Source organism: Phaseolus vulgaris, chromosome 4 (genome assembly GCF_000499845.2).
Source record: "Phaseolus vulgaris cultivar G19833 chromosome 4, P. vulgaris v2.0, whole genome shotgun sequence".
Lineage (NCBI taxonomy): Eukaryota > Viridiplantae > Streptophyta > Magnoliopsida > Fabales > Fabaceae > Phaseolus > Phaseolus vulgaris.
The window spans coordinates 20504276-20531269 of NC_023756.2; positions in this window are offsets into that span (position 1 = coordinate 20504276).

The following is a 26994-nucleotide window of genomic DNA, read 5'->3' on the forward strand; positions in this document are numbered from 1 at the left end:
TTAAGTGTAAAAAAGTAACTCCATTAAAAACGTATAAAAACAAACATTAAGCTTGAAAAGCACACATCTTTAACAAAACAACTTCAACATTGGCTTTAAAATGAAAAAAATGTGGAAAAAAGGTGAAAAAAAGTTTAAAAGTAAAGTTTAACATAAAAAAGGAAATGTCTTTGAGAGGAAAAATTTGAAATACGGTTCAAATGGAGAAAAAGTCCAAACCCTAAGTACCAAAAAAAAATTACTCCATTAACGATTAAAACAACAAAAAACCTATAATGAAACAAAAGAAGGAAAATATTTTACCTCAGTGCTTGAACATACGATGGATTCCAGTTTGCCAAACATGAATATGAAGGAAAACCTATTACAGTACCGGTGACTGCACAGAGTATAGAAATCCCAAATGAAATGAAAGAGGGCGAAATGTGAGAGACAGAATAGAGCAAACCCAGGGAAGAAAAAATCAAAGAAATGAAAGAGAGAAACCAAAAAAGGCAACAAAATGAAAAAACAAAAACAAAGGTAAGAGTAAATCGAAGAGAGAGAAATGAAAAATGAAAGTAAATGAGAGTTTGAAATGAGAGGGAAACGTGGTGATGGTTTTTAAAATGAGAGTTTTGTGACATGTGTAAGCTCTACAGTGTGCCACTTGCACTCCCAGAATGCATTTCAGATTGTTATTTTGGGTTAAAATTTGATTTTTTTTCTTTTTGATTTTGTTTAGAACTTATCCTGGGAGTGTCTTTCATTTGTATTATAGATTGATTGATTACTAATGTACTGGTATAGGACGAGATCGAGCTGCCCAAGACTCGACCTCCCTGATCGAGATGATTGAGACTCCCACGGACGGCCTGACCGACCGACACATATAACCATTAACGCTCAAATCAAGGTCAGTGAAGTTAAATTACCATTAAGAATTAGGTAATGCAACCATAAGTGTGATCCATTCCAGTAATCAGGTCCAATAAGGTAAGCCCATTAAAATAATATAAATAACACACATTACAAGGAATAAGGTACGTCATTATTACTGTACACATACCCGAGTGCCGAACACCCTCTTTACTGACTTGAGCGTCGGAGTGCCTGCTGCAGGTACCCCCCATTTGACATTCATCCGAGACAGAAAGCCGAAGGAGTAGCACGAAGGCAATAAGAATCCCAACGAAACCCTAGCAACCTGCCCGAGGAAAGGAACAAGACGAAGCCTTCAACAGTTCTCTATGTCCCATCTCCCTAACAGGAACAACTAATTTCCTTTTGGTTATATATTTTACTTATAATGAATTCAAATAATAAATAGTTTTAAATACTCTCAAAGTGAATGGATTTGAGAGGAGAGCAAGGGAAAATTTGTAATAGGGTGATTAATGTAATTGAAAAAAATTAAATATAATATTATATTATGAAATGAATTACTAATTTGCTTTTGGTTGTATATTTTACATAAAATGAATTCAAATAATGAATAGTTTTGAAGTGATTTGTTTATGTAATGAAAACAATATTGAAATAAATGTATTTAAATTTATATAAATAACGAATATAAAATGAGGATGGAATTTTCTTGTCATACAAATATAAAAAGGTAAAAGTTATTTAATTCTTTTTAATATGTGAAATTGAATTTAAAATTTAAATTTAAATCTTACCATGTTACATATGACACCACGAAGCAAGTATCATATAAAAAAAATAAATCAAATTTAAAAATAAAGTATATAATTGTTTGAAAAAAAAATCTATAATTAATTATGTTCTCAACCATAATTCATTATGCTTATTTTAATTAACATATAAGAATAAATAAGGAAAAGTACTCTTCATAGTTGTCTTTCTACATGTTTTATTTAACATAGGGACAATACTCCTCATCCCCTCTTTTTTCCACCTTCATAAATCATCTCAAATAATCAATTTAAAAAACAATAATAATAATAATTTCATTCTTCCACTTCTTTTTGAATAGTTCGTCACCGAATTCAAACATAACATTAAAAAAACATGATTTTTCAGTCACATACATGTAACTTAACTTTTTCCAATGACTCCTTTTTTAATGACATTTTGCTTCCATTGTTCAAATTTTGCTCGGAAGATTTTTGTGAGCAAATTTGGACGATTTAGTGCAGTTAGGAAAGTTTGAAGTTGTGATGAAATTTCACTCCAAAAAGAATTGCATGTCATTGTAAGGAAATCACGAGCAGCAATTGTCATACCATCTTCATAATGTTGTGTCAAGTCTCAACGACTACCAATAAATGATGATGGTAATATTGTCCTCTGCCCAACATTTTCTTGAATAAAATAAATATGAATTTTTATATATTTATATGTAATACATTTAGTATGTTACGTACATTATGTACTTGTGTGATTTTGTCCTTCATGCAAAACATTTTGCAAACCTTGATACACTTCAGAACAAATATTATTTTGATGATTTTGAATCCATCGTAACCTTCATGGATCAATCTTGACATAGTTGTCTACGACATATTGTTGTAAAAGTTGTCCCGCTTGTAATATTGTAGAGTGATCATTAGGACGAATCTACATTAAAGTAATCATGTATGTGTATTAATTTTATATGAACCAACATTGATAAGTAAATTGTTGAAAGTGATATATATAATTTTGTTAAGTCTCTTAAAGCATGTAGCAATAATATTCTCGGCATGAGATCTTTTGGCCATTATGAATTTTTGTGTTGAGATCCTAACCATATGTTCCAAAAGAAAACAAAAGTGGATATTGTAAAGGGTCATAATATCCCACAGTTTCCTTAATTTTTATAAAGTTCTCATCATGACTTACAACTTTAATGTCTCATCCACTTGTCATGATTATGTGTGCCCAATAACAATAATTGGTTGTTACTTGAGATGTAGTTGGAAGATTGTATTGTGGTTGATTGACTGAACGCTCTTTAATGTGTAAAGTACATTCATGAATATTTGATTCTTAAGCAAATTGTCTAAGTACATGCACACAAGGATTGCACCGATGTAATATTTGTTCTAATTTATCAACAATGGTTTGATAAAGTTGAGGAGTTTCTAACATCCTATTTTGTAATTTATGTGCAATGTCATAAATGTACAATTGCAAAAAACATGGCCTGTACCCCTCATTTGGAAACAAGCTTCCTATTTTGTGATATATTGCACCCTGAGCACGAAAACTATATATACCACAACCAATTGCAACTATATTTTCATCCATGTGAACACCAAGTGAAGTGAATGAAAGCACATGGTTGTACCTTCTCATATGTTGTCTAAAATATCTACTTTCAGATGAATAACTAGAAAATATTTGAAGCAACTCATTCAGAGCATTAACATGTGGACGTAAAAGGTTTCTACCCAAGCAACACATATCATGTGATTTGTGGTAAAACAATCGTGCATGACAATGTGCACATGTAGTCGAAGTAGACAATTGAATATTGATCATCACAACCATTTTTGTAAAGTTTCGAGCATTGTTATGTGTTTGTTGAAATCTATGTTTCATTTCTACATTTTTAATCATTTTTCCAAAAAGTAATGTATTAAGTAATTTATAGAATTACATATTGAAGGAGAAGTAAAAGTATTTCACTGAACTTCCATAATGTAAATATTATGATAAAAATATATTAACCATGTTTAATATCAATAACATGTGTATTATTTTGTCTTTCTTCATTATCATTTGATCCTTGAAATCTTTGTGCCTCAAAATTATAACTTGACATGTTAAATAAATAAAAAATATATTAAAATTCAAATATTTTTGGAAATTGACATCTTATGTATTATAAGATTAGTTAACGATATATATAATATTAATTAAAAAATATTGTTTTGTATAACATAAATTACAAAGAGATTAAGAAACCTGATCATGTACTTATCATCATGTAAAATGTTGTACTTATCATAATGTAAAATGTTTTCAAATTTTATTATTGAACAAAGTTTACATTACAAGAGTTAGGAAAATTGAAAGAGGATTTAAAGTAAATTAGTAAAATACCATAAATAAAAGTTTGATAATAAAAGTGTACTAACCAAATTCAATGTTACTGACTTGTGTGTTATTTGGTTCTGCTTCATTATCATTGAATCTTTTAATGTTTTGCGGTGGAAAAGTATATAACCTGTTTAGTTAAATAAATGAATAAAATTATATAACTAAAATTTAAAGCAATATATATGTATGTAATCTTTAATGTAACAAAATATATATATATATATATATAATTACCCATTTTTACGACGAATTTATATTTAGAAAATTAAATATTAAATGTATCTTAAAAGGAATGTAGTTGCATATTTGGATATATTTTATTTAATATATTTTTTTCCGTTAAATCATTTGGTCATTCAGATTATGATGACAATATAATCTTTTAATAACAATCATATGACTATGAATAATAATAAATAACAATGATGATGGAATATTACGTAATTGACACGAAACATATGCATACATTGAATAGAATAGGGCAAGAGATATAAATAAGAAATTTGATCGGTGTGAAATCGAAATTATACTTATATAGGCAAAGTGGGGAATACTATCTGAAATTGGTTGATTGTACAATTGTTGATGTTGGTCAGTAGTTCTTTGCTCCTCATTTCAAGTCTTCTTGTTATCAAATATATTGATTTTTAAAGAGAGTCTCAGATTTATAGGAAGATATATCTGGAGACTATCTTCACTAAATCAACATATTTACTCTTCATTCTTTATTTTATTAAATCAGTGTTAGTTGATTTCTCGAAAGTGTCACATAGATTTGATGATATATAACCATGATTCGTAAGAATTTTCATAACTATCGTTACTATCATTTATTGAGTGTCTTGATACGGTTATTTGGTCCCTAAAGAGTGACTCGCTACCGACCAGTTAAAAAACCCTTGGAAGTGCAATAGAATGGTGAGGAGGAGACTTAGACTACACGACGATCAAACATGGAAAGGATCAGATCCAATAGGAGCCAAAAATTAGAGTAATCTTGGAAGAGAAGAATCAAACATGGAGAGAAGGAGCAAGATGGATGATACATCAACATTGAGAAATAATCAGGTGTCAATAAACATGAAAATTTGTTTTACTTAAATCCATAAAATAAAATTCAAAACTGTTTCATGATAAACAACCAATCCATAAAAAATCCAGAAAGCGTTCTGTGTCAAGAAAACGTTCTGTGTCAAGTAATAAGGACATAGTCTCTCTTATCACTATCGAGAAGAAAATTACACCCTCGCTTATTCGAACTTCGGAAAATTGTGGTATATCAAATGGAAATATGAAAATAAAAAAAAAGGTTTGATGAGTTTATAAAGGCTTCAATTTAATTTCAAATTTCAAAATTTGAAGTGTTTCGAAAAGGCTATAGGGTTTGAAAATTTAAAAAAAAAATTAAAAAATGACGCAATACCCATAATAATGAGATAAAATCAAATATTGATATAAGGATAAAATAGAAAGAAAAAAAAAAGTTAAAGAGGGAAATATTTTGAAAATATAAAAAAATTTGAAAACTTAGAATTATGAAATTTGAAACTATAAAAATTTTGAAAATTTAAAATTTTGAAAATTTGAAATTTGAAGTTTTTCGAAAAGGTTTTAGGGTTTGAAAATTTTATTTTAAATTTTGAAGTGTTTCGAAAAGGCTTTAGGGTTTGAAATTTAAAATTTAGAAAAATTTAAAATTTTAAAAAATAAATTTTGAAAATTTAAAAATTTAAATTTTTTGAAAAAATAGTAATTGACGCAATGTCCATAATAATGAAATAAAATCATATATTGATATAAGGATAGAATAGAAAAAAAATTGAGGAAAGTTAAAGAGGAGAATCCCTTTTATATATAGGTATAGATAATTTTAAAATTTAAAAGATAAAATACAAAAATATAATATATCAATAAGGTAAAATTGGAAAAAAATTATATACACCAAAAAAAAGGTTAACAAAATAAACCTCATTATATATCACTAGCGGAAACATAGTCACTTTTGCGCCTGTGTATCCACATTTTTTATTCTTATTATTATTTCTAGCGTAAATACATGCGCAACAGTGCCAATGTATCCGCATATTCTTCTTTTTCTCAATTTTCACGATTATAGAAATTTAACATACATACAAAAATAATTTTGGATGAGTCGAAATTGAAAAACAAAATATATCATGTAAAAGAAAAATGATGAATTGATTAAACAACCTCTTTTTTCTTCTTCTCCGTTGTTTCGAGTCTCTCTTCTTCTTCAAGTTTTTTCTCTTCTTTCATTGGTACTTTTTTATTCGAAGAATGTGAATGGTTTTACCAAATAATATAGTTGCTTGAAATAGAGTGAGGAGAGTGATTGGAAATGAAGGTTATTTTATTTGATAGGTGAAATTTGGTGTGAGAACTTTGTGGAGTATACTCTCTTTGTCTTCCTGTTATTACCTTAAAATAAGGAATTAAGGAAAGAGTGGGGGAGTTAGTTTGCATATGAAAATTGTACATTAATATTAAATTAAAAAATAAATTTATTTTTTAAGTAATTCATATGAAAATGACAAAATACTCCATTGTACTAATAAAATGAGATGTATTTAAATAAGGGTATAATCTGGAAAAAAAATTATGTATACCAAAAAACGATTATGATGGGAAATTCCCTTTATATATAGGTATATGCATATAAAAAGTGTACATTATTATTAATTTAAAAATTAAAAAAATAATTTTATTTTTTAAGCAATTCATATGAAAATGATAAAATACTCCATTGTTCTATTAAAATGAGATATATTTAAATAAGGGTATAACCCTAAAATAAAAGAAAACAGAGTGTGAGGAGGAGACTTACACAACGATCAAACTTGGAAAGGATCAGATCCAATAGCAGCTAGCAATTAGAATAATCTTGGAAGAGAAGAATCAAACACAAAGAGAATGAGCAAGAGTACATCAACATTGAGAAAAAAATTAGGTGTCAATAAGAATGAAAATTTGTTTTACTTAAATCCAGAAAATAAAATCCAAAATTGTTTCGTGATAAGCAACCACTCCGTGAAAAATAAAGAAATCACAATCGATTTTATTTAAATCCAGAAAAGGGTCAAGTAATAATGACATAATCTCTCTTATCACTATCGAGACCATAGACACTCTCACGTGTATCTGTATTTTTTTAATGTATATCTGTATTTTATTATTATTATTATTATTATTATTATTTATCTAGTATTTTGTTATTCTGTATTCAATAATTTAAAATATATAACTTTTGTCTTCTATTATGTATCAAATATTATAATCATATTTAAGTTTTTTTTAAAGTTTTTTAGATAAAATTGTAATTAATTGATAACTTCTGAAATTACAAACATTCTTAATTGCTGAGGAAATCACACAGATATTCTATTAGTATGATACATGTTCGACGAAACCTTCTTGTGTATTTTTTTTCTCGAGCATTCATAATTTCAAATACAACCGAATCTCGTTTCTCCTTAACTCTCTGCGGTGGGAAATTATCACTGATTGTATTTTATTGTAGAAGATATTTTTTTTTTCATTTTTAAAGGGAAGAAATGCTAAACTAATTATCAGAAAACAAACCTCTTATGATGCTCAATAAGGTCTTCAACAAATTCTTCTTCCCAATAACTTACATCAGTATATTGCATATTCTGGAACAAAACCAAAGCCAATAAATTGTCAACTTCTTTTGTTCCTTGAAAGAAAAAGGCAACATTGGAGAGATGTTCCCATAACATACCGAAACACCAAAGCTTCTAGAGATTTTTCCAATCAGCGTTCCAAAGCCACTACAAAAAAACCCCGAACATCCACAACCAATCAACAACAAAAAGGATAACAGTAATTTTCACTCAACAGAAGATAAAAATCAAAAGAGAGAAAAGGAACAACACGAACATCAACAGAAAAAAAGAGCATGTGTCAATACGATCATAAGTTCTTTGATTGAACTAACTAAAATGGTAAGAAATGACGAAATCAAATAGAAAATTTTCATTATATCAAATGGAAAACTAATCTGTATATGAAATAGAAAATTGCACCTTATATCAAATGGAAAATCGCTCCCTTGCTTATTCAAATTGTGGTATATCAAATGGAAATATGAAAATAGAAAATGAAAAAGAGGTTTGATGGATTTATAAAGCATTCAGCTTAGTTTTAAATTTAAAAATTTTGAAAATTTAAAATTTTGAAAATGTAAAATTTAATATTTAGAAATTTGAAGTGTTTCGAAGAGGTTTTAGGGTTTTGAAAATTTAAAAATGTAGAAAATTTTAAAATTGTTAAAAATTTAGAATTTTGCAAAAATAAATTTTGAAAGTTTAAAAATTTAAATTTTTTGAAAAAATAGGAAATAACGCAATGTCCATCATAATGAAATATAATCAAATATTCATATAGGGATAAAATAGAAAAAAATAAATAAGTAAGTTATAGAGGGAAATATTTTTAAAATTTAAAAAAAAAATGAAAATTTGAAAACTCAAAATTTTGAAAATTTAAAATTTTGAAATTTGAAGTGTTTTGAAAAGGTTTTAGGGTTTGAAAATTTTAAAATTTTAAAGTGTTTCGAAAAGACTTTAGAGTTTGAAAATTTAAAATTTAGAAAAATTTAAAATTTTAAAAATAAATTTTGAAAATATAAAAATTCAAAATTTTTGAAAAAATAGGAAATGACACAATGTCAATAATAATAAAATAAAATCAGATATTGATATAAGGATAATATAGAAAAAAAATTGAGGAAAGTTAAATAGGGGAATAAGAAAATAAACCTCGTGGAAACATATACACTCTTGTGCCTGTGTATCCACATTTTTTATTCTTATTATTATTACTAACGTAAACACAGGCACAACCGCGCCGATGTATCCGTATTTTCCTCTTTTACTCAATTTAAAAAATTAAAAAATAATTTTATTTTTTAAGTAATTCATATGAAAATGACAAAATACTCCATTGTACTAATAAAATGAGATATATTTAAATAAGCGTATAATCCGAAAAAAAATTATGTATACCAAAAAACAATTATAATGGGGAATTCCTTTTATATATAAGTATGCATATAAAAATTGTACACTAATATTAATTTAAAAAATTAAAAAATAATTTTATTTTTTAAGTAATTCATATGAAAATGACAAAATACTCCATTTTACTAATAAAATGAGATATATTTAATATGGGTAGAATCGGAAAAAAAAATTGTGTATACCAAAATACGGTTATAATAGGGAATCCCCTTTATATATACTACCGGAAACATAGGCGCCCTAAAGCGCATGTGCATCCGCATTTTTTTTATTAGTACTATATTGTATATTATTATGTATTCATATCTTTTAAATATCAAATATCACTAAGTAAAAGTAAGATAGAAACATTTTCTCTCATCATTTATGAGTTTCAACCTACTATTTTAATAATTAAGTTGCATTAAAAAATATATTAAACAAATTTAAATTTATAACACAATAAACATAATCAATTTTGATTTGTTGTTACTAACATAAAACTAAAAAAAAGAAATATAATAATAATAAAAAAAAAGAATAAGAGGAGAAACTCCATAACAAAATATTAATTTGATTTATTATGATAAAGAAATTTATCGTATAATAGTTAAAATTCTTCAGTGAGATTCAACTCTACTGTTATTGATACATCAATATTGAGAAAAAAATAATTAGGTGTCAATAAGAATGAAAATCTGTTTTACTTAAATCCAGAAAATAAAATTCAAAACCGTTTTGTGATAAGCAACCCTTCCGTGAAAAATAACAAAGCCACCAAAAAATTTTATTTAAATCCAGAAAATGCGTGTCAAGTAATAATGACATAATCTCTTGTATCACTAGCGGGAAGAAAATTGCACCCTCGCTTATTTAAACTGCGGAAAATTGTGGTATATCTAATGAAAATATGAAAATCACAAATCAAAAAAGAAGTTTGTTGAGTTTATAAAGGCTTCAATTTAGTTTCAAATTTAAAACTTTGAAAATTTAAAAACTTTGAAAATTTAAAACTTTTGAAAATTTAAAAACTTTGAAAATTTAAAATTTTTGAAAATTTTAAGATTTCGAAATTTGAAGTGTTTCAAAATGGCTTTAGAGTTTGAAAATTTAAAAATTTTGAAAATTTAAAATTTTTGGAAAAATAGGAAAATGATGCAATGGCCATAATAATGAAATAAAATCAAATATTGATATAGAGATAAAATAGGAAAACAAAATGAAAGAAGTTAAAGAGGGAAATATTTTGAAAATTTATGAAAAAAAAATGAAAATTTAAAAATGCAAAATTTTGAAATTTGAAAATTTAAAAAGTTAAAAATTTAAAAAAAGTTGAAAATTTAAAATTTTGAAATTTGAAGTGTTTCGAAAAGGTTTTAGGTTTTGAAAATTTAAAATTTTTAAAGTGTTTCGAAAAGGATTTAGGGTTTGAAAATTGAAAATTTAGACAAATTTAAAATTTAAAAAAAAAATTAAAATTTAAAAAATTTAAAAAAATTTAAAAAATAAAAAATGACGCAATGCTCATAATAATGAAATAAAATCAGATATTGATATAAGGATAAGATAAAAAAAATTGAGGAAACTGAAAGAGGGGAATCCCCTTTATATATAGGTATAGATAATTTTAAAATTTAAAAGATAAAATACAAAAATTAAATATATCAATAAGGTAAAACTGGAAAAAAATTATATACACCAAAAAAGGTTAACAAAATAAACCTCATTATATATCACTAGCAGAAAATAGTTGCTCTTGCGCATGTGTATCCACATTTTTTATTCTTATAACTATTACTAGCGTAAACACAGGCGCAACAACGCCGATGTATACGCATTTTCCTCTTTTACTCAATTTTTACGATTATAAAAATTTAACATACATACAAAAAAAAAATTGGATGAGTCGAAATTTAAAAACAAAAAATATCATGTAAAAGAAAAATGATGAATTGATTAAACAACCTCTTTTTTTCTTCTTCTCCGTTATTTCGAGTTTCTCTTCTTCTTCAAGTTTTTTCTCTTCTTTCATTGGTAGTTTTGGGATCAGAGAATGTGATGATGTTTACGTTAAGGTTGGGATTGAAGAATAATGGTTTTACCAAATAATATAGTTGCTTGAAATAGAGTGAGTAGAGTGATTAGAAATGAAGGTTATTTTATTTGATAGGTGATATTTGGTGTGAGAACTCTGTGAAGTATGTTTTCTCTTTCTTCCTGTTGTTACCTTAAAATAAGGAATTAAGGGAAGAGTGGAGAGTTAGTTTGCATATAAAAATTATATATTAATATTAATTTAAAAAATTAAAAAATAATTTTATTTTTTGAGTAATTCATATGTAAATGACAAAATACTCCATTGTACTAATAAAATGAGATATATTTAAATAAGGGTAGAATCGGGAAAAAATTGTGTATACAAAAAACGGTTATAATGGGAAATTCCCTTTATATATAGGTATATGCATATAAAAAGTGTTTATTAATATTAATTAAAAAATAATTTTATTTTTTAAGTAATTCATATGAAAATGACAAAATACTCCATTGTACTAATAAATGAGATATATTTAAATAAGGGTATAATCCGGAAAAAAAAATTGTGGATACCAAAAAACGGTTATAATGGGGAATCCCCTTTATATATAGGTATATGCATATAAAAATTGTACACTAACATTAATATAAAAAATTAAAAAATAAATTTATTTTTTAAGTAATTAATATGAAAATGACAAAATACTCCATTGTACTAATAAAATGAGATATATTTAAATAAGGGTAGAATCGGAAAAAAAAAATTGTATACCAAAACAATGTTCTTCCATACAAAGTGTTGAACCTTATGGGTAGTTATTTGTACAACAGGCTCAACCTCTATCTACTTGGTGAAGTACTCAATGGCCACCACCAGGTACTTCATCTGTCAAACCGCTATACCCCATGTGTGGAAAGGCCATGGACTGTGGATTGATCTCAACTCCTCTGAGGGTGCATGATGCCAAGCAGCGTGCTTTTGGCATTGTTGGCATCGCTATGTGTTCTTCATGCAGTCTTCCCTCATGGTCGGCCAATAATACCCTGCTCGAACAACTTTCAGTGAGAGAGCTCGTCCCCCGACATGACTCCCACAAATACCTTCATGGAGCTCTGCCATGATACGTGTGCACTGATCTCCGCCCACGCAGGTCAAGATAGGATGAGTGTAGCCATGCCTGAATAGCTCTCCATCTACCAGGGTATATCTGCCTGCATTCTTCTTAATGATCTTGGCTTCCATTGGCTCTGCCAGGAGCATGCCATCAGCACGGTAACACCTATAGGGTGTCATCCAGGTTTCGCCCACACCGACTAGGGAAACATCCGGTGTTTCCTTTTCTGATAAACCATAGACACTTACCTTGGGCACCTTTAGCGTTTCTTGGGTCAACGATCGGTGCCCTCTTTTTTCCAGCATGTTGACTTGTAAGATTTCAATATCCAACATGTTCATGTAGAACCCACGACACAATAATCTCGTCCCATTACATAACCCAGATTTAGGGTTTATGTTTCGCAACAACATTAATGGTGCACCTTTTTTAAGCTTTAAAATATGTGGTGGCAAGTCACCTGGAGCAATGGAGTTCAAGTACTCTTGTTGGTATAGATTATGTGTGTCTCATTCAACTTCATCAAATGACAATAAATTATGTTGTTCTCCTGGAAAATGATCGATAATCATGTTAATAAGTATTTTAACATCTTCATTTTTTTGGAGTCAATATGGCTCTCTGAACCATATAAGATGCATCCCATGTATGAAATTGCAATAGGGGAAATGTTTCTTATATAAGTTTTGGTATTGAACTCTCTCCTTCCCATGGTATTGCTAGTCCATCGGGTATTTTCACCATATCATCAAGAATTGTAGGTTCAATACCATCTCTGATGCGCATGAGGTATTCTGCAAAGTTGTGATATTGCAATGACCGCATGTTTTATTGTAAATGCAATACTTTTGTGTTACTCCATAAAGTAGACTTGACAATACATGCAGAAATCATTTGTGCCTTTGTACCCTTTTGAACAACTGGTAGTACCTGGCAAAAATCTCCTCCTAATATCATCACTTTCCCCCCAAATGGAGCATCACAATCTAGAACGTCCTTTAATGATCTATCTAATGCCTCTAAAGCCTATCTATTAATCATGGGTGCTTCATCCCAAATAATTGTTGTTGTTTGTCTTTGTAGCTTTGCAAGATCAGATTGTTTGCTTATTGAACAAAAGGAACCAACTTCTACATTAATAGGTATCTTAAATCGAGAATGTGCAATTCGACCACCAGGTAATAATGTTGCAGCTATACCAGAGGAGGTTGTCGCTAAAATAATTTTTCCTTTACTTTTATAATATGCAATTAATGTACGGTATAGGAATGCTTTACCGATTCCTCCTAGTCCATCCACAAAAAATACTTGACTTTGCTTACGATGTATTACATCTAAAATGGTATTGAAAGCAGTCAAGTGATCAATATTCAATCTTTGTACATTATCAACATCTTCATTAGGTATTTGTATTGATAACTCTTTTTGTATAATTCTTGGTACTAAAGTATTTTCAAATGCATCTAATGTTAATGCTGGTAAATCAAAATCATTTATTGTTTTATCATGTTGAATAAGAAGATCATTTAAATCCCTCAATAGCATATTAACGTTGATGCCCATAGAAGTGCTTGTTGAAGTATAATCTTCTGCCATAAAGATATAAAACTCATTCCAGAGACTTCGAACATCAGTTGGTTCACAAAAAATTAATATGGTCACAAACAATAAACTTGATGTTTCGACTAAGCATTCATGAATACTATTATCGCTTTCTAAAAATCCCCATTTTTTAGCTGCTTTTTTAAATGTGGGACAATATATTTCATTTGGTGATAATAGGTATTCCCAACTGGTTGGCCCTCTTATATGGGATAACAAAATATGCAAGAAGAATTTTTCTCCTTCTGAAGGAGATACAGTATAAATTCGACCAATAACTTTCTTTCTTGACCTTCTTGGGTACCATTCCTTTTGTTTGTTGTGCCAACAATAATGTTGTGGAATTTCTCTATACAAATAACTTCTAGAATGTGGATCTTGACAATTTAGTGCAAAGAATTGTGTGAGCATGGTTTTGGAGGTATTGTCATCATTTAATACATCACTTATGTTCTGATGTTTATAGAAGCGCACCTGAAATATAAAGTAAAAAACATAGATGATGAATTGAAATATTGCACTACTTTGATCTCTTTGTCTTCTCTCTCTAGAATTACAGGAGGACAAATAGATAAAATAAGAACCAACAAAGAAAGTTTCAAGATTTGAGGTGCAACTTCAATTTACATGAATTTATACTATACAATATTACACTATACAATAAGAAAACATTTATTTCTTTTATAGAAAAATAAAATAGAAGTGCACCTAATGACGATTTGGTAAATGAATTTGTAATCTTTCTACACTTGGATTCATTCGATAAAGTGTAAATATGAATATTTTCCATAAAGCCACCAGAGCGCAAATCCATCTAGCATCAATATATTGTTGGACTTCATCTACAATTGATCCCCTACGAACCTCCATTGCTACTCGATCTGGACCTTTGTACACATACTTGTATAAATATTTAATACTTTTGATGCTACTGCACACCTCAACATTTATATAACAATCATATTTTAACAACAACCAAGGGTTATAAGGAACCACCCATCTGTTGTCAACATTCGCATTTCTATTTATAGATACTGGTGCATTGAAACATCTTTTGTATTGTGAATATGAATCATTACCTTGACGTGTTTCTTCCAAGAACTCTTTAGGATATTTTTTCCTACATTGATTGTGCTTCATACATGGTGATCTTGGATTAAGAGATCCGAAAGGCCCATGTATCATGTGTTTCAGTACAGCTTCGTGCAATTGTGACTCTTCTTCAGTTTCTGGTATTTCTGCTCTAACAATGCTATCATAATCTTCTGAATCACGTAATTCATCATTATCTTGTAAGATAAGTAACATATGTACATGGGGTAGTCCACATTTTTGAAATTCAGTCACATACATGTAACTTTTAACTTTTCCAAGAACTCCTTTATCAATCACATCTTCCTTTAATTGTTCAAATTTTGCTCGAAATATTCTTGTGAGCAAGTCAGGACAATCTTGTGGAGTTTGAAAATTTTTAAGTTCTGATGAAATTTTACTCCAAGAAGGATTGCATGTCATTGTAAGGAAAATATCAAGTTTACCATCATGAGCAACAATTTCCATGCCATCTTCATATCGTTGTGTCAAGTCTCAACGACTACCAATAAATGATGATGATAATATTGTCCTCTGTCCAACATTTCCTTGAATAAAAAATTGTATGAGTTTTGATATATTTAGATGTAATAGATGTAGAATGTTACATACAGTATGTACCTGTGTGAGTTTGTCCTTCATGCAAAGCATCTTGCAAACCTTGACACACTTCAACACAAATATTATTTTGATGATTTCGAATCTATCGTAACCTTCCTGCTTCAATCTTCACATAGTTGTCTACAACATATTGTTGTAGAAGTCGTTCAGCTTGTAATATTGTAGAGTGATTGATAGCTGTCGTTTTGTTGTCAAATTAATATGATTCTAGCGTAGACTTGTCTAACACTAGAGAGATGACAATATAGTTGTGGTCAGATGACCCCAAGTCGTCTCCCAACGAATCCAATAGTGAAATTAGTAGATTGGTGTTTAGAATCTATTTACAATAATAAGAGTTAGCAATAACAATAATAATAATAAGGGGATTGAGATAATTATGCCAAAAATATAAAAGAGATTAAAATAACAAATAAAAAGCAGTTGATCCCCAAGTTCTTCCACCATTGAATTCTTCACAGGTTCTCTAAAGATTAATTTTTTCTCAATCCTCCAACAGAGCTAAACAGGATTGAACCTGCGCCAATCTAATTCAATTGAAACTCACCAGTAAAGCATGCTCTACTGGTTTAATCAGTACCCACTTTGTTCCATGCGTATACTCCATGGGAATGCTTATCTCCTCTCTCTTGAATCATGCGCCCAAGAAATTAATTAGAACAATGCGAACTAACTAAGAAACCAAAGTTTAAGATAAGGAAGACTCTCAATCATGCGTTCAAGTACAACCTCTCACAACAACTAGTTTTCCAGGGGATTAGACTATTAAAACAACTGCTATAGAGAATTAAAAATAGAAATTTTTATTGACCGAAACCTTAGAGCTCAATGGGAAATTACGAAGGAATCAACCAAAAAGGTTTAGCCTTCCATACAGAGGCAAAACAAAAGAATTACAAAGAAGAAAAGAAACTAAGAAAACTCTAGGAAGCTCCCCCCTTCTCCTTGATGCGTGTGTCCTTTAATAGGTTTTTCTGCTCCAAGGATCTTGGGAAAATATTGTAGTTTATATTTTGTTAACAGTTTCCAAGTTTCCAACTTTCCAGAATTCTTGTATTTTTCAGAATATTTGTTTCCAATTCTGTTTCTGAGATATTGAAGATTTTATTTTCTCTTTCTTCTCCTTGGAATTTGTTTCCTGTTTTGGTTCAAGAAGCAACTCGAACTTTTGCATATTTGGCCCATTCACAAAGGTAGATGCTTCCTTCGAATAATTTACTCTAAAAACACAAAATTAACAAAAATAACAGTTAAGACCCAAATAAACCCAATTATAAGAATATTAATTAAAACAATGAATTTATTTATTATTATAATCCAATAATCTATGATTAAGGCTATTGTGTGTGAATAAATATATGCTCATCAGTGATCATTGGGACGAATCTACATTAAAGTAATGATGTATGTGTATTAATTTTATGACTTAACATTGATGAGTAAGTTGTTGGAAATGATATATATATATATATATATATATGATGGGCATATATTTATTCACAATCAATAGCTTTAATCATGGATTATTGGACTATAATAATAAATAAATCCGTTATTTTAATTAATATTCGTATAATTTGGTTTATTTGGGCCTTAACTATTATCTTTGGTAATTTAGTGTTTTTAGGGTAAATTATCTTAAGCATCTACCTTTGTGAATGGGCCAAACATGCAAAAGTCCAAGTTGTTTCTTTGAATCAAAACAGAAAACAAATTATGAGGAGAAGAAAGAGAAAATAAAAGCTACAAGATTCCAGAAACATAATTGGAAGCAAATCTTCTATAAAATAAAAAGAATTATGGAAAGTGGAAACTGTTTACAAAATCTAAACTGCAATATTTTCCCAAGATCCTTGGAGCAGAAAAGCCTTATAAAAGGACACAAGCATCAAGTAGAAAGGGAGAGAGCTTCATAGGGTTTTCTTAGTTTATTTTCTTCTTAGTAATTCTTTTGTTTTGCCTCCGCATGGAAGGCTAAACCTTTTTGGTTGATTCCTTTGTAATTCCCCATTGAGTTCTGAGGTTTTGTTCAATAAAAGTTTCGATTTTTAATTCTCTATAGCAGTTGTTTTTATTGTCTAATCTCCTGGAAAACTATTTTTTGTGAGAGGTTGTACTTGAACGCATGATTGAGAGTCTTCCTTGTCTTAAACTTTGGTTTCTTAGTTAGTTCGCATCGTTCTAATTAATTTCTTGGGCGCATGATTCAAGAGAGAGAAGGTAAGCATTCCCATGGAGTATACGCATGGAACAAAGTGGGTATTGATTAAACTAGTAGACGCATGTTTTACTGGTGAGTTTCAGTTGAATTAGATTGGCGCATGTTCAATCTGGTTTAACTCTGTTGGAGGATTGAGAAAAGATTAATCTTTAGAGAACCTGTGAAGAATTCAATGGTGGAAGAACTTGGGATCAACCGCTTTTTATTTGCTATTTTAATCTCTTTTATATTTTCTGCACAACTATCTCAAACCCCCTTTTTATCTTTATTGTTATTGCTAACTTTTATTGCTTGCAGATAGACTTTAAACCCTGATCAACTGATTTTACTATTGGATTCGTTGGGAGACGACTTGGGGACATTTATCCACAATTATACTATCATCTCTCTAGTGTTAGACAAGTCTACGCTAGAATCATATTAATTTGACAGCAAAACGACAGTTATCAAATCAATATAATTGTGTTTCAAGTTACCTGAACCATGTAGCTATAATATTCTCGGCATGAGATATTTTGGCCATTTTGATTTTTTGTGTTGAGATCTATCCATATGTTCCAAAAGGAAATAATAGTGGATATTGTAAAGGGTTGTAATAGCCCACAGTTTCTTGAATGTTTATTAAGTTCCCATCAAGACTTACAACTTTCACGTCTCATCCATGTGCCATTGATTTTGTGTCCTCAGTAACAATAATTGTTGCTACTTGAGATGCAGTAGGAAGATTGTATTGTGGTTGATTGACAGGACACTCTTTAATGAATAAAGTACATTCATGAATATTTTGTTGTTGAGCAAGTTGTCTAAATACATGCACAAAAGGATTGCACTGATGTAGTATTTGTTGCAACTTATTAACAATGTTTTGATGAAGATGAGGAGTTTCCAACATCCTATTTTGTAATTCATGTGCAGTGTCATAAATGTACAATTGCAAAAAAACGTGGCCTAGACCCCTCATTTGGAAAAAAGCCTCCAATCCTGTGATACATTGCACCTTGAGCACGAAAACTATATATACCACGACCAATTGCAAGTATATTTCCATCCATGTGAACACCAAGTGAAGTGAATGAAAGAACATGGTTGTAACTTCTAATATGTTGTTTAAAATGTTTACTTTCAAAAGAACAACAAAAAATACTTGAACCAACTCATCCGGAGCAGTAACATGTGGAAGTAAGACTTTTCCACTTGAGCAACGCATATCACGTGATTCATGGTAAAATAATCGTGCATGACAATGTACACATGTAGTTGGACTAGAAAATTGAAACATTACCTTGCATTAGTTTTCTAAAATTTTGAGCACAGTTATGCTTCCACCGAAATCTATGTTGCATTCCTACATGTATAATATTTTTTCAGAAAAGTAAAATATTTCATTGAACTTCCATCATGTAAAAGAAAAGTAAAATATTTCATTGAACTTCCATCATGTAAATATTTTGATAAAAGTATACTAACCATGTTCAATATCAATGACATTTGTATTACTTGGTCCTGCTTCATTATCATTTGATCCTTGAAAGTTTTGTGGAGTATAACCTGTGAAGTTAAATAAATGAATAACATTACATAGAAAAATTTAAAGCATTAATATGTGGTACCTGCATTATTTATTGATCGAGCCAAATGTCGAATAGATGAAAATCTCCTTCCTGAAACAATATTTATCATATGGATAATGTTGTGCTTCCTTTGTTTATAAGTTTTTCTTCGTATATATATTTCATCTATCTTTTACAATATTTTTTAGAAATTGACATCTTATGCATAAAAGTGTACTAACCAGGTTCAGTAACATGTGTGTTACTTGGTCCTGCTTCGTTATCGTTAGAGCCTTCAAATATCAAGTTAAATGAATGAATGAATAAAATTATATAAACAAAATTAAAAAAAAATATTTATTGTGTTATATAACATTTTTTTTACCTGCATTATTAATTGATCGAGCCAAATTTCGAATAAATGTCAATCTCCTTCCTGAAACAATATTTGTAATATGAATAATATTGTTTCTCTTTTCCTATAAATTTTTCTTCGTATAGATATTCCATTTGTGTTTTAAAATATTTTTTGGAAGTTGACATCTTATGCATAAAAGTGTACTAACCAGGTTCAGTAACATGTGTGTTACGTGGTGCTGCTTCGTTAGTGTTAGATCCTTCAAATGTCAAGTTAAATGAATGAATAAAACTATATAAAAAAAATTATTAAAAAATAATAATTTTTTTTACCTGCATTATTTATGGATCGAGCCAAATGTCGAATAGATGTCAATCTCCTTTCTCTATAAGTTTTGCTTTCTGTAGATAGTTCATTTGTCATTTGTTCAATGGTCTTTCTTCGTCTTCTATTTGCAATATTTAACTTCAAGTTTGGTTTTGTCTTCTATTTGCAATATTTTTCATTTTTTTATGTAATATATTAAAATGTAGAAATATAATAAACATTAGAAAAATTATATAAAAAGTTCTAAAATATAAATCAAAACTAAAAACAAAACAAATTATGAAAACACTCTTGTAAACAAACATACAATCGACCTTTTTACAATGAGTGATAAACGAAAGCAATCAGTTATCAGAAGCACTAAGCAATACTGATTTATGAAATAAAAAATTAAAATAAATAATGAGTATGTGACAGAAAATAGATAGCGTAAATAAAAATACAAACACTGCCTGTATTCTCCTCAGATCCTCTATTTGTATTTTCAATTTTTGGAAAATTCAAGAATGGACAGTGCACCCACATGTATAAATAAATTAAAAAAAGAGTAAATTCAAACATTGCATATTCATCTTCTATTTTATAATTGAAAAATAATACTTACTAGTTGATTTCGTGGTTTTGGAATGATCTACAACTTCTGAAAACGTTTAATGGAGATAAAAATGAAGATGAATGGAAAAAGATGCAATTATGCAATGCTCATTAGCAAGTCTTGCTTTGCAACATTTAATTTTGAATTTAAAAATAGTTTTATTTGTTCTGCTTTAAGATATAAAATTAAAACTGCTCACAAAAATATCTCTGGTCATATATTTGTAAAATAATAAAATAAAATAAAAATATAAGAATAAAATTGAAATAAAATAAAATGTCAGTTAAGAGGGGAATCCCATTTATATATAGGTATAGAAATATAAATAACATATATTAAAGTTATATATACTTTAATATAATAAAAATGTGAAAACATAAAACAATTAAATTATAAAAATAACATATTAAAGTTATATGTACTTTAATATAATGAAAATATAAAAACTTAAATCAATTAAATTATAAAAATAACATATTAAAATTATATATTAACATAAATGTTCAAGATAACAATAAAATGAGAAAAAAATAAACTCTTATTATATATTTCCAAATTAATAAAATAAAATATTAGTATAAGCATAAAATGAAAAAGTAACTGTATAAAAGAAACTGTTACAATATAATCCTCTTTATATTTATATATATTATATATATATATATATATATACTAATGTTTTATATAGATATCTCACAATACTTACGACTAATAAGCTCACATTATTGTTTAGAGAAGTTTACATTATTCTGCAAATTCTACATTATTGTTATCTTGAAAAAATCTTTGCCTCTTGTCTCGTCTATGGTTGTCAAATGCTTTATTCACTATTCTTAGATTCTTTTTTCTTTTTCTTTCTCTTGCTGGGAGACAATGTTTTGGCGCACTACTGTTAATGGATTCTTCAATAATACATGTCTTCATTGCAAAGATAAGGATTGAATTGGGATGACTCATCATCATTACTAGCTTTTTCTGAGCCTTTTGAGAAAGTAGCTTTTTGAAAAGCTTTTTCAAACTCTTCTTTTGATGTTGTTGATGCTAAGACTTCCATTAGTTTTCGTTTCTCTGCTAAGAATAATGTGTCCTGTTTGAGTGCAGGGTTGTCTTTACTCCCTGAATTATTTTTTAACCATTCTTGAATCCTGTTCTTGCATACTAAATTATTATTGAACTTCTTCCACCATTTGATTTGTATCTTTCTTGACAACATTTTGATTTATACTCCTTCATATGGTTGTACTAAAGTATAATCCCAGACTAATATCCAAGTAATAGCTTGAGAGACTATAAAAGATATAAGCCTATATCCTGGTACAAATGTAGACTTTTATCGAAAATACGAATATACTTTATTTATTTATGTTGGAAATATTGAAGGTAATGGTCCAAAGTCAACAAACCATTTTATAAACTATCTTGGAAATTTCAAAGATATTCCCTTCTTGAACCAAATAAACCAAGAATGCTTCTTTGGTTTAACAAATAATATGTTGGTTGTTGGAGATCCCACATCGACTAGAGATTAGAGCCTTTCATTGTATATAAGTGGGTGCAAACCTCAACCTCATGAGCCGGTTTTATGGGGTTGAGTTAGGCTTAAAGTCCACTTCGTAATATGGTCCATGCATCCATGTAATCATAATAACTATATTGTTATGGATCAAACACTCGTGAAAACGTTTTTTTTATTGTGAAGAGGTTGGTTCCACTCTTGAGGGCTCAGAACTTGTAGAATTTTTATTTTGGAAAACTCAATATTTCCTTTATCATCCTTATTATGAGATACTTCTATGGATTCTATATCCACCAATATAAATTCATAAAAAGTTATAGTTTTACATATGTCTATTGGCAAGTAATGGAAGTCTTGGGAAAATAGGTTTTCAACTATTTGTCTTGGGTTTGGAGTTATCCACGCTTTTTCTAATATTAGTATTGACATACTTTCGAGTTTCTCTAAATATTCATCTAAGGGTATTGATTTTGGAAAATCTATTGAGACATGAGTTTTGTTGGTAAAGTCCTTTAGGCTTATTAATACATTTTGGTAATATAGTGGGGTAAATCTATTTGAAGGTATTTTTAGGGGTTCGATAATTGAGGAGGAATTTTGATGATTTCTACCAAAGTAGAGGTTGATTTGGTGGGTGTTGATGGTCTTAAAGATAATGAAGAGGATGGTCTTAATGATATTGATGAATAAACTTTATTTGATCTCAGTGGGAAACCATATTGAGTTTTATTTATTAAACTAGATACTTTATTTGATCCAAGTGGGGCACCATAATCATCTTCTTCGGTTGGCTTGACACTCATATTGAAGTCTGTAAAAATTCTCTTATTAAAAAATCGGACAAAGAATTATCTTTCCCTTTAACATGTTTTATTTCAAAATCAAAACAAAATAATAAAGCTTGTCATCTTGCAAAAATATGTTTAGAAACCAAATTTTGAACATTTTTATTTAAAACACTTGGAACTGCTTTACAATAAGTACAAATTAAAAAAAAAATTATTAAATAAATCGTCATGAAAGTTTTGTAAAGACAAAACTATTGAAAGTATTTCTCTTTTAATAGTGGAATACTTTTGTTGGGAAGAACACCAGAGACTTGAACGATATCTAACTATTTGCTCTTTTGATTTTTCTGAAAGCTTCTGTTTTAAATTTCCCCATATCCTAAATCAAAGGCATTTGTTTCTACAATAAGAAAGGCTTTGGAGTCATGTATTCCTAGACCGGGTAGTTTTTTAAATATTTCTTTTATTTGTTTTATGGTTTTGGTCATATCATCATTTCAGGCCGGAGAGTTTCTCAATCTTGCATATAATAGAGCGTAAATTATTCTAATACTGGGAACAAAATCTGCTATATAATTTACACATTCTAAAAATCTCTGCAAGTGTTGTTTTTCTTTTATTTCTTCTAAATATTTATTTGTAAATTCTAATGATCTTTGTATGGGTGTGATAGTTCCTTGATATATTTCATATCCTAAAAATCTAATCTTTGTTTGAAATATTTTTTTTTCTCTGAAACTACTAATCCTTTTTCTTTAATTATTTTTACAAACTCTTCTAAATGTTCTTTATGCTCATTGATATTTTTTGAAAATATTAAAACATCATCTAAATATACTATAGAAAATTTCATATAAGGATAAAATATATTATTCATAATATTTTGAAATTTACTGGAAGCATTTTTTAATCTTTGAGGCATTACATTCCCTTCGTAATGCCCGAAAGGTACCACAAAAGCAATTTTATATTTATCTTCCTCTTTTATAGAGATTTGATAGTATCCTGATTTTAAATCGAACTTTGAGAATATTGTAGAATCGTGTATTCTTTTTTATTAGATATTTTTATTTGGTAATGGATACCTAATCCATTTTAATACTTTATTTAATGGTTTATAATTAATTACTAACCTTGGTGCTTCTCTTTCTATTTCAGAGCCTTTCATCGCATAAAATCCCGCACAACTTCAAGGTGATTTTGAGGCCCTAATTAATCTTTTGTCTAGATATTCTTAAATTTATTTTTTACAATATTCTAAATATTGTTGATTCATTTGTATTGGTCTAGCTTTTGTAGGTATTTGTTTAGCAAATTTTCTTTTTTATTTTCTCTTCATAATTTTTAATAAGGATTTTAAGGTTAGGTGTTTTTAGTTTTCCTTTATTCTTCTAGATCTAATTTCTTTATTTAATAAATTTATCTATTTTTCTTGCTTTCTATTGGAGATATTAAGGATTCTCTGAATAGATTTAATTCTCTAGTTGTAGGAGGTTTTATAAATTCAAAGTATATTTCTTTTCCGAAAGTTTGAGTTATCAACCCTTTTTCTATTACTTGAAAACTATATAATAATGTTAAAAAGGGAGTTCCTAGAATCATTATGCTATTCATATTTTTATTAATACAAAGGGAGTATTATAACATATTGTATTCTTACCTATTTTAGCATTAGATAATTTGTATTGAATATTCATTTTTGTCCCTTTAGCACTAGTTACCTTCTCGTTTTTTCATAATATTAAGTAGGTATTATTCGTTCTTGAATATAATTAATATCTGCTCCAGAATCTATTAAGGCTATCATTTTAAACGTTTCTTCTTTGATTAGTAAGGTTACTTCAGTATGCCATTTATGAGTAGTAATTAGACTTAACATACTGATATAAGTTTCTATATTATTTTCTTCTATATAATCTTGATTTGATTTAATATCTTGTCTATTTTGATATCTTATTATTTCTTTTCCTTCTAATTCTAATAATCTATATTCTAATGAGATATCATTTTCTTTTAATAATTGTATTTCTTGTTTAAGATTTTTAATTTTTTCTTGTAAATCTTTTATAGTTATATTTCATATTTATGGATTATACCTGACATTGGGATGCTTTACTCCGTTTTACTAAATTGTTTAATTGTGATAAAAGTTCATATTTAAAGGCGATTCTTCTAATTTATCTATTATTGATATTAAAACAGTTTTCTGATATTTAGTTAACATATTTATATTTATACTTTTACAATTTGTACAAGTACATAACTCAGATCCTAAACAATAATCTTCTTCATTTTCCTCTTTTGAGTATTCACTAGAGCTTTCATATTCTATTTCATCTTCTATAGAGTTGTCAGATTTATCTGTCTCTGAATTAATTAATATATTAAGTAAACTTTGTTTTAATTTTTCATCTTCAATTTTATTTATCTTTTTTACTACTTTGCAACTATTTAAAAGTTATTCTTCCTTCTTTTGAAAGTTTTAGTGTAGCACTGAAAAGTGTTTGTACGCTGGTCAACCTTGGTCCCGGTAGTAAAGCCTAGGAAGGTAGTAAATCCGTTGGTTGGTCAGAGGTGGTCTCGTAACATGAAAACTAGAGAAAGAACTAAAATACCAAATTTATTTAGATCCTTAATTAATATAGGGTTAAGAAACAAGGATAAATAGATTGTAGTAAGAACTCTACAACAAGAAACTTCATCTTCTAGTCAAGAAAATAACAAAGAAAAAGAATTGCAAATTAACAAAAATAGAAAATTCATTACATAATTGGTCAGTACCGATAGTTAAAAAATGCGAAGTATATAAACATAAGTTTTGCTCTGCAAATCAAGATGAAATACATATAGTTGAATATAGTTATCTAGGAACAAAATAATAAAATTTTAAATGTTTTAGAACAATCTGTTTTAGATCAACATATAAAGGATGAATATAATTTTATTCACTTAGGACTTATTCAAGTTACAGCAAAACCTAACTATAGAATAGGCATAAACAATCCAATATTAATAATGTTAAGAGATATCATACTTAAAAAAATTGAATGATTCGGTAATTGCGATATTATAAAGTAATTTACATGATGGTCCAACCTTCTCTGATTGCTATCCAAATTTTTCTATCAACATGAAAAAACTAGTAATGTAATAAAACTATATATTAAAACTCCAAATGAGATAGCAGATGAAACAACTGACCCCATACAAATAATTTATAGAATCTATTATAAAGTTACAAAGATAGTTTATAACTACAAGGCTTTAAGATCCTATCCAAGAGACGAAACTATATTAGTAGAGGCAAACCTTAGAAAATTGTCAATTCAAATCCCTAAAAGATTAACTCATGAAGAAGTAATTAGGAATATTCCAAGAGGTACTAGAAGATATAATAGAAAAATCAAAGATTAACAATACTCAGATGAGAGAAATAATCCAAGAAGGTACAAATATTAGGCTGAGAATGAATAGACCATCATCTCTTAAGATAAGAGAACTGCAGATGATATGTCAACCATCCAAACACTCTGTAGATGGATTTGCATTAAGTTTAGATTTGTGAGGATTAGATAAAATTACTTCAAGAGTACATGTTTTATTTGTATTTTTTTATTAATACTTTTTTCATGTGATGACAGATAATTGTTGTTACTTGAAGTGTCAGTCTAGATGAGGTGTCAACTTAAATGTCAAGTTGCATAATGATGCCTAACATGAAAGTTTTTATAAAAAAAACAATATATAAAGAATAAAAAAAATTCCCTAGTACTCTCCAGCTTCACTAAGTATTAAATACTTTAATAACATAAGAAGCTTTTGTATAAATAATCAAATTGGAGAAGATTTTAATGTTGAATATAATAAAGAAAGAGTATATAAGTTGGTATTTTAATCACTATTCTTCCAAAGAACAAGTAGGAAAAAAATTAGGATAGAGTTTTACAATGATCTAAATCAACATGAAATAAATCTTTATTTTAAAATAAATAAAAACAAAAAATTATTTAATATTTATTAAATGAACTAGTTTAAATAAATTGATTTGTTCACATATTAACTTCAAACAACTTTTCTATAAAGTTAGAAACACATTTTAGTTACTTC